At 49.5% G+C, this 7,379-nt stretch overlaps 1 long non-coding RNA gene across 1 annotated transcript; it reads right to left on the bottom strand.

Annotated features, from left to right (window-relative positions):
• Positions 1 to 6,072: 6,072 nt before the first annotated feature.
• On the bottom strand, positions 6,073 to 6,817 carry LOC147724756 (uncharacterized). Its single transcript, XR_015310107.1, has 3 exons — positions 6,765 to 6,817; positions 6,579 to 6,653; positions 6,073 to 6,149 (listed from the first exon to the last, which is right to left on the bottom strand). It is a non-coding gene; the product is annotated as an uncharacterized LOC147724756 (long non-coding RNA).
• Between the last annotated feature and the right edge of the window lie 562 nt (positions 6,818 to 7,379).

The following is a 7,379-nucleotide window of genomic DNA, read 5'->3' on the forward strand; positions in this document are numbered from 1 at the left end:
AAAGAAGAAGGAGAAGCCGACATCTTAGGGGCATATTCTCAAGGATTTATCGCCAAGTTATCGGCACTTCAGCGCAGCAAAAGTGGCGAAAGAATTATCGCCCCTTTCTCAAGCTGGTGCAAACTGCTGATATTGCCAATTTTCCAGCAATAGCTTCCGCAAAAAACATTGCCATGGATGAGAGCGACAACTAACGCTAATGATATGCAGAGTAGGCATACCCGTGCAAAAACACACAAAAACACCACTTTGCGATATTCTCAACGACCAGCCAGATCTGCGATATGGTCCAAAAACAGGGGATAAGGCGCGTTAGCAGCAGGGATTTAACACCTGCCTTTTACTGGTGTAAAGCAGGATGACTACCTGCAGTTTGAAAGGGAGCCCAGCCCAGAGCCACATCTGAAGACCAACATATGTCATGGAGACACTGATAATGCAGCTCGGAGACCCAAGAGGTCCACAGCACCCACCGCCACCACCCCATGCCAACCCCCAGACCAACACCCACCCGACTACCACTGAGGCAGCGCAGAACAGGACAGCGGACTTTCTGAAAATGGCATGGCCCCTCAGCTACACAATAGCAGAATGTGGGGAGAGGTGGGAACCAAGTATGCGTGAAGGAGGCAAGTCACCCATGAATAAGAATGCACACAATGCCAAGTGCGGCGGTGATGTGCTGGACAGACCTCAGTATGCAGAGCTGGCTGCACACCCCCTGAGCGCTTCAGGTGCCACTAACTCTGTGCACCACCCCCTGTTGTTTAATTATTTTGTCCACCATAAGCGTGGAAGGGTATACTCAGACGTGAGTCCCTAGCTCATTGCACCATCAGGATTCAAGCAAGCCGGGCCGAAGACGGCTGAAATGCCAGAAACCGGTCCCCGGTAGCTTGTTTCCTTCCTAGTGAAAGAGTTGGCTTGGTAGTTTGGTTTGCCATGTTCCCATGATACACTGGGCCAGGGACAGACTAATTTGCATATAGCCAGGTTCTGGGCTGGGATGGTGCAGTGAGCTAAAAAATGGTGTTGGATTAAGCCCTGATCTCTTGACTGGGTGAGAGTATTCTGCTTAATTCAGAAACTCTGTCCAGCACCACCCCCTGTTGTTTAATTACTATCTCTGTGCAGCACAAGTCAACGCCACGTGGCTGTGGGCCCCTGCTGACCTCTGCCTCTGGCCTACACTGCAGTCAGCAGGGCTCACACACATCAAATCCATTCCTGACTTTCACAGACAATACATCATCGCAGGCTACACACCCGCTGAGCACCACTGGTGCCACTAACTATGCACCACAACTCATGGACCCTTTATGATTGAGTTATGTGCTGTGGACGCAACAATGTAATCTCTGGCAGTGTGGAAGACCTTGTACGATGATGATGAAGATGAGGCAGGTGTAACACACCCCACTGCAGCTGCAGCAGGAATATCCCGAAGGGACACAATCATTGACAAATTCTTCACATGAGCACGCTGTGTCTTTGTGGTCATTATGTATGAATGATGGCCTCGGGCCCTACCACATTACATTGTGCTGTGGACAGAGTACGCAACCATGTCATGTCAGAGCTTGGACATGTAGCGGGCTTGCACAAACAGAGTAATGAAGGAGCGCAAGGCCGCTCGGGTCCAGGATCATGCATGCCAAGTATTGTGTGTATCTGTATTGCCGCAGCATGAGCCAAATGCCTAGCCACATTAGCAGCGCAAGTTCAGCCAGGCATGTACTCTATATCTGTGTCTGCCCTATCCTTACCATAGGCCTGCACTCACGTGGCCCACCACCTTCAACGGCCAACATCACAGTGTTGTTGTCAGGCTTGTGAACATGCGCAGACCGGCATGACAATACTGTGCCGTAGGAGTGCAAGTGATGCAATTGCGCAGCGCACATAAGTAAATGGATTTGGGGGAGGGAGGAGCAACTGTGAGGCAACGTAACACACAGTGATGCTGCTCATATGCTACATGCAAGTGATCCCAAAAATGAATCCCAAAGTCGCACTCATCCCATACCACACCCAACAAGCCACTCCACATTTCATGAATGCAAGCAGATTACAAACTTACACTAGGGATGAAAGCTCCTTTGTCTGAACTATCAGGAGGAAGCACATCTGCACCCCCGACCTCGGAATTGCATGTGCCCGCAACCCCTGACAGATACTATAACAGCTGATGTCGACTCCCACACTACGCACAGCCCGATGAGAGATGTATACACACCACACACACGGGAGTCCTTGCTCGAAGTTATCTTGCATGGAATGGCCTTCACACTTACTCCCAAAGCATCCCAGGCGTACAACCGGTGCACACTAAAACAAATCATTGATCCGAGATGTGGCATTTCATCCACAGAAGTGGCACAAGTCACAATAGTGTCGCTTCAACAAGAGGCACTAACACAATGGCCAAACATCCCGTACACATGCACAACCCCTGTCACATGGAACTGTACCGTGCATGAATGCTGTATTTACTGAGGGCACTGCCATTAGCAGTGCTGCAGATCAGTTACTGGCTAAGCTTCCACCTTGCCAAAGTCACCTGCGTTCAGCCTGTGTTGCATTGTCGATCGTGCATATTCAAGTGGTCCATGGATGTCTGCCTATGCAACAGGACTGTAGCTGAACTGGAATTTGACATGTGTGTGCGCCCCCTGTTGGCCCAAGACAAGGAGTGTCACTGTGATACCCGTTTATGGGATTCCTTGATACTTGACATACATGCTGGCAGCTGGACCTGGGAGATTGCACAAATTCTCGCGTGCAGGGACTGCATTGAAGCGCTCCCCTATTGGGCTGTGGTGCTAATTGGTGTAAGGGGGTGGATGCAGCACATCTGTCCGGACCTGCTAATGGATCGCCTCGTCGTACTGTTTGATGAAGTCGACAACGACTTCATGTTGGAAATGTTAGCCTACGAAGCTGCAATCGCTTTCATGGACGAGTAACTACGTACCTGCAGCCACAACAGATTGGAACACATTGCATATGTCCCGACACCTTGTTGCATCTTGGAGATCTGGTCACATATCCCACGACAACAGTGGACATGGCTGCATTTGCCTGGACTCGGAATACATGAGCGGACAACAATGTGGGTTAACACACACCTGTGAAAGGTGAGGCACTCCCCTGGAATGGACAGCGGCGCTTGGCAACGTTCCTCATTCTGACATACCGCTACATTGGTCTGCATGTTGTGGCACTTATCTTGCCCATACTGACACGCATATGCTAATAAAGTCTACTCACCTTTACTTGTATTTAACAGTGATGATTTTTCATTTGAATGACAATGTGTGTCTCAATGCCTTTCTGGGTCATAGCCTTACATGGGCATTGATAGCATTACCCAGGGAGTACCTTTTTGTAGAATCACTGTCCCTACATTCATCCATACTTTCATTCTTTATGGATCATGGCCATGACACATCTGTGTGAATTGGAATATTTTATTCACATTCAGTGGAGTGTTGAAACTGGACCTGTACAGGGCCATGCAAATTCCACTTTACATTGTTGGCCCGTGGAGGGCCAGCCAGAGTCCTTTCGGGAGTTTATAGGGAGTGGAAGACCACAGTCTGCAGTTTGATTGCTGTGTCATTGATAACCAAACCAAATATGGCAGTCCAGGACGAGGTCCAAGGTGAGTGTCGCTCAGTGTATAGGGGGACAGTGGAAGGTGTTATTCCAGGGCATGATGCAGAGGGCAGAACCAAGTTGAACCCGGCAACATGGCGGAGATGAATGCTACCACTTCATTCTAGCCACAAAGTCAGATTCATCATCATCTTTGTCCTCTGATGTGTCAGGTGCCTCAAATGTGGGTCATGGTATTTTGTCTACATCACTGTGTGGCAGTGACACGTCAGGGGACGGAGGTGGAAAATCTGCCGCACTGTGTGGCACTCACACTTCAGGGGGAGGAAATATGGATGTAGTAGTAGGACCAGCATCCATCCACGCCAGGCCTTGTGGCAGCAATGCCATGATGAGGATCTGCAGGGCATGGAAGATGCCAGCTACATTTCGCTGGTGTGCAGCCCTGGCAAAAATTCTTTCAGCCTGCATCCGCTCCAAGCTCTCCATCATTCTCCTTATGTGTGCCAGCTCACGGATTACATTGTTGGGGCCACTCTGACTAGACAGGTGTTCTTGGCTCAGAGTCAAGACTCCAGCGATGTCAGTCATGGCTTATTGTAGATAAAGGAGCGGACAGTGGGTGTCCGTTAGGGACTGTGAGTGGTCCCTGTTGGGACTTAGACACCCACGTATGGCATCTAGTTTGGTTGCCCTGAGGTCAAAACCCACCCACAACTGGTCAGACATCTCCTCCTGGCACCCTAACACACGGCGTTGGAAGGCCATGTGTTGGTCGTGGGGGTTCTGGGAGACAGCCCTGGTGGTGGGTGCTTTGTGCAGTGTGGTCTGTACAGGGGGTGGGGTCTCAAGGATGCAGTTGGGCTGCCCTGCTCCTGGAGGTTGGGTGCCGGAGCTGTCCCTGAGCTATTGAAATGCATTGGTGTAGATGTTGGGGAGGTCCTCTTCATCATCAGTGCTGAGTTGTTGGGTCTGCTCTGCTGGACGTGTTGATTCTCCCTCTGCAATGTGAAAGGGAAATGCAGATTGACATTGTGTTCACATGTATGTTCACGCATTGTACACGTTTACTGTCAGACTGCATGGCAATGTACATTGTGACTGTTTATGAGGGGACGCCGCCTATTTGAAGCGGGGCACTTGTCATTTCTACACCATCAGGGATGTGAGGTTGTACTTGTACATTGTCATCTCACAGTTTCCTGCTATGCCTATTGCGAATGGCCATATTCTACACACAAGCGGAAGCAGGTGTGTCCTCTGTTCTGTTGTGAAAGTGTTGCAGTTGGTACCACATTGTTGTGGTGCTCTGCATCTTATGTGTGTGCTGCATTATGGGTGAGTTTCCCCTTCGGATCTGATTTGGCTGGCCCTTATCCTTTTCAGGCGGTGTGCCTTTCACTTCTGTGCTTATACAGTGCTGAGATGTTGCAGACTTCCGTAAATTGGTCTCTTGGTCGGAGTTGTGAGTCTTGGGCATGGTTTGTCCGCAGATGTGCAATACTTACTTGTGCATGTGTGCCATTGTGCCCAGCTCCCTGCCTCCCCCCAGTCCCTGGTTGTTACTCACCCTGTTGCTGTTGGCTCAGGTCATGTTATGCAGTGTCCAGCCCCCCAACTCCTGCTACCCTCTCCCCAATGATGGTCCCAGGCTGGTCCTCCGTAGGGCTTGTGGGGTTCTGGTTGTCCTCTGTACTTGGTCCGGCTACCTCTATGGTGCTTCGCAGTTGTTTGGGTCTTGTTTGTGTTTTTGGTTGCCGCTTTTACAGTGATTTTGGCCGCCTGTCTTGAGGGTCTTGCAAGCTGGCACTGCTTCCCGCTCGATTTTTTATCGCAGTGGTGCCCATCGCAGGTTTTTTCACGTTGAGGTTTAGATTTTTATCGCCGTCCAGGGACTTTTATCGGGGACTTTTGACACTTTGTCAGGAAACTATCGCATATCACCGCCATGTTGAGAATACGACGTTACAACAAGGAAGGGTTGCTGAACTGTTCCTAAGCGTGACTAAAGGAAAGAACTAACTGGCGTGACCAAAGGTGTAAATGTAACACCCAAGGGCATCCATTGTGTTGGATGGATTGGCCTCACACACCCCGAAGGATGTCATGCTTCATCATCGGCGGTTGCTCCTCGTCGGGGAGGCGGTGCAATCCCCGACGGGCTCACCTCAAAGAGGGGCTCTTTGGCGGAGATCTTTTTTCCAACAGCCTTATGGTGAGGTGTGGGTGTGTGGGCAGGGGGGTATGTGATAGTGGAACAGGGATAATTAAAATGTAGCTAAGGGTACCGGAATCAATTTTATTCTGGGGGTCCCTCGCTGCAAATAAAAACAGGGGGCTAGCTTACTAGGAGTCAACGAGCATAGTCAGGTGAACCTAGATGGGGCTAGTGGTGAAGACGGTCGACATGTTTCTCGCAGTGGGTAAAAGTTACCCGCGATTCATCAGGACCTATTAAAAGGTGATTTACAACATGCTGGTGTCATGTGTGAGTTTGTGTTTATTTTACCTCTGTGGGGGTTGTCCTATGCCTAAACATAGAAAGGAGATAAAAACAATGATTACAAACAATATGCAAAATGCCAAAAAAGGTCACGCCATGGGAAAGGACAGTGAGTAGTGTGGCATGCTGTAGGTGTACTTGTGATTCAAGTAACAATCAATGCATGCCTAAGTGGTAATGTATGCCAAGCGTCACTCGTGTGGCACACAGCACTATCACTGAATAGGTGAGGTGGATTGTTTGTGAAGTGTGAAGAGGTTTAAAAAAAGGATTTAAAATATGCAGCAGTTATCCAGGTAATAGTGTACACCTGGGTTCATACCGTGTATTGATCTTAGTCGCTAAAGTGGAAAACACCCATTCAAGTATCAAGGTGGTGTTGGTGAACAGTTGCAAACACACTGATTCAATAACAAACTTTTGTTCTAGCATGCTCATATTCACATTGCCCACTCACCTATTTGCCAAGAACTACCAGCCACCTGAGGGGTCGGCGGGGGAAGGCATCAAGGAGGAGTCCTTAAGTCTAAAACTGAGGTAAAAGGTAGACAACCCGCCAGGGAACCATTAGTCAAAGGGCAGTGTCTAAAACCATATGGAACTCCTGGTTTATAGCGCATTCACATCCCGCTGTCACACTCACCTCCAGTCGCTTGTGCCTTTGCTGTCTGACCTACCCTTCTCCGCCGAGCTCGAGTAGATATGGGAGCTCGGCGGGAAGGGTTATTTACATTGGTAGCAACGAATCGGCTCGATGCGCGCGTCACCGCCTATTGGCGTGTCACGTGGTTTCCTGCCGATCCCAGGGCGGCCATCTTAGACTGGAGTAGCTATTGCGTGAGTTGGACTATAATATGTGGTCGCGTGTCACTAATCTTTATATAAGACACCCGTTAGTGCTGAGATTGGGTCCCGTTGGAACCGGGTTACGCTCCAGTGTGTTAAACTGTGGTGGAGCGAGTATCTTACTACATCGTGGTGTCAGACAGTGGAGTGGCGGCCATGTTGGATTGGGGTGACAATGCCTGAACCCCTGAGCCAGTCCACAGACCTTACGTTCTATAGGTGGATTCGTAATGCGTCTGAAAGTGTACACGCTATAGAGGAATGTAAATAGCGTAATAGTAATAGATGAGAAATGAAGGGTCGTTTGTTCCGGGTATATGAACAGACCCTGAGGTGTTGTGACATAATTACTGGTCATGGTGTTTGCCAATAGTGAGGACCCCATATTTGAGTGTGGGTTAAGTTCTCCAAG

This window comes from Lissotriton vulgaris, chromosome 4_1, assembly GCF_964263255.1.
Source record: "Lissotriton vulgaris chromosome 4_1, aLisVul1.2, whole genome shotgun sequence".
Lineage (NCBI taxonomy): Eukaryota > Metazoa > Chordata > Amphibia > Caudata > Salamandridae > Lissotriton > Lissotriton vulgaris.